Raw genomic sequence first — 2,500 nt, forward strand, 5'->3', positions numbered from 1 at the left:
CGTCCGTCTGTCCGTCCGTCCGGCTCTTGTCTCTCGCTCTCTCCCTTTCCCGCCCTCCCCCCCCGCGTGCCCGCCCTGCCCGCTCGCCCCCCCCCCCCGCGCCTCCCGTTGAAGCCTCCCTGAACGCCCGCGGTGGCGAGCAGGGGGCCCGGGAGGCGGGTGCAGGGGTCAGGGGGCCCCGGGGGCGGGGGGGTTCGGGGTTCGGGAGAGGAGCGGAGAGGAGAGGGCCGCGTCCGGGCGCGAGCGAGCGAGCGGGGAGGTCTCCGAGGCCCGGTTTCGGGGACACGGTGGGGACGTCGTCGGGCGGTGGGCGTGGGTGGTGGTGTCCCGTGTGGCGGTTGGGCCCGTCGCCCGGCCGGGGCGCCCCCGAGTCACGGGCCGGTAGCGCCGGGGCCCGCGTGCTGCGGGCGGCCGCGGGCGGAGAGCGTGTCGGTCGGCGTCGGGGGTGGCGGCGAGCGTGGGGCGCTCCGCCTGCCCCTCCCCGGCCTCGCCCGCCTCCCCCCTCTCCAGGTACCTAGCGCGTCCCGGCGCGGAGGTTTAAAGACCCATGGGGGGGTCGCCCGTCCGCCTTGGGGTCGGGGCGGTCGGGCCCGCGGGGAGTCGGGAGGCCCCTCCCTTCTCCCCCAGACCCCGCTTCCTCCGCCCCCGCCCCCGCGGGGCCGGGGCGCCGCGCGCCGCGCCACGCCGGCCCTCCCCGCCGCCGCGGCCGTCGGGAGGGGGCTACCCGGCGGCCGTGGTGCGGGGCCGGGTCCCGTGTGCCCGCGCGCGTGCGCGCCCCGCGTCCCTGACGGGGGGGGTGTGTGTGTGCGCAGGTGGGAACCCCCCGGGCGCCTGTGGGGTGTCCGAGCCCGCCCCGTCTTGCGGGTCGGTGCCGGGCGCCCCGTCGTGAAACCTTCCGGCCCCGCTCCGGTCTGCTGTTTTCTGTCTCGTCTGACTTGGCCGGCCAGAGGCAGCCCTCCCTCCGTGGGGGAAATGTGCCGTGCCACCGGCGGGGGACCCCGCCGAAACCCAGAGAAACCAAACTCGTACGACTCTTAGCGGTGGATCACTCGGCTCGTGCGTCGATGAAGAACGCAGCTAGCTGCGAGAATTAATGTGAATTGCAGGACACATTGATCATCGACACTTCGAACGCACTTGCGGCCCCGGGTTCCTCCCGGGGCTACGCCTGTCTGAGCGTCGCTTGACGATCAATCGCCCCCCCGGGGTGCGCGCGCGCGCGCCTTCCCGGGGTGGCGCGGCTGGGGGTTTCCTCGCAGGGCCCCGTGTCCGGGGCCCTCTGTCCCCCTAAGTGCAGACGCGGTGCCCCTCGTGCCGAGGCCACGGGGGCCCCGCTGCCCGCGAGAAGGGAAGAGAGCGAGAGAGAGCTCGCGACGAGGCCCTGGCCGTGGCCTCCGCGGTCGGTCCCCTTCGGGAAGCGCCCTCGCGCCGCAAGCGGTCCCTGGGCGTACCCCCGGGGCTGTGTGCCGGTGGGCGGGGACGGTCCCGCGCCCTCGCGGCCGGGGCCCGTGGTGCTGGTGGTGTTGGGGCCGCGTCCGCTCCGCCGTCGTTCGCCGCCCGCCCCCGGCGGCGTCCCGGCGACGGTCCGGCCCGGCCCGGCCGCCTCCTCCGCGGCGCCCTGACCCGCGCGCGTCCGGGGTCCGTGCCCGCCCCCCCGCCGCCCTCGCCTTCGCCGTGTCGGGGCGGGCGGCTCGGGCCGACCCGAGGCCGAGTCGTTGCGTGCGCGGCCGCGCCCCGGGGATGCGTGCCCCGGCGGCGACCCGCGGGACGCCGCGGCGTCGTCCGCCGCCGCGCGCTTTCCCCCGGGCTGCGGCCGCGCCGCGCCGCGCTTCGTGCCGGCCCCCGAGCCCCGCGTCGTGGGCGTCTGTCGGTGGTGGATGGGGGCGCACGGCGTCCGTCGCTGGCCGTGGCGGGGGGCGTCTCGCGGCTGCGTGGAGGATGGTGTGCTGCGTTGGCGTCGAGAGAGAGAGAGAGAGAGAGACAGAGGGAAGAGAGACAGAGGGAGAGAGTTGGGAATCGGTCGGTCGTGGAAGGAGACGTGGGAGGAGGGTCCGGCGTTCGGGGGGCGACCGCCGCGTGTCCTCATCCACCCCTGCCTTCCACGCACGCCGTCCGCCGCTCTCCTCTCCTCTCCTCTCCCCTCTCCTCTCCCCTCGTCCTCTCCCGTCCCCGTTGTCCTCTCCTCTCCTCCGTGGCGACGCGCCGCCTCCGGGCCGCGCTCGGTGTCGTGCGTTTTCCCTACCCCCCGACTCTCCGCGCCCCGTCCGTCCGTCCCGTGGCCGCCGGCTCGTGCTCCCGTCCCGGCTCCCCCTCCGCCCCCGCCCCAGCCCCCGCCCGGCACGCCGCGCGTTCCTCTCTCCCCGCCCCCGGCGCCCTCGCCGCGCCCGGGCGGGTGAGGGGGAGCCGTCGTCCGGGGTGGTGGTGGTTGGTGGTGTGTGTGTGGGGGGGTGCGCCGGTCGACCGCGGCTCGGCCGCGGGGTCTCTCTCCTTCCCGGCCCTC

General features: G+C 77.0%; 1 non-coding gene across 1 annotated transcript; it reads left to right on the forward strand.

Annotated features, from left to right (window-relative positions):
- Nucleotides 1–1,029: 1,029 nt before the first annotated feature.
- Nucleotides 1,030–1,182, forward strand: LOC131749262 (5.8S ribosomal RNA). The gene has a single exon (XR_009333328.1). It is a non-coding gene; the product is annotated as a 5.8S ribosomal RNA (ribosomal RNA).
- Nucleotides 1,183–2,500: the final 1,318 nt, after the last annotated feature.

Source organism: Kogia breviceps (assembly GCF_026419965.1).
Source record: "Kogia breviceps isolate mKogBre1 chromosome 20 unlocalized genomic scaffold, mKogBre1 haplotype 1 SUPER_20_unloc_11, whole genome shotgun sequence".
Lineage (NCBI taxonomy): Eukaryota > Metazoa > Chordata > Mammalia > Artiodactyla > Physeteridae > Kogia > Kogia breviceps.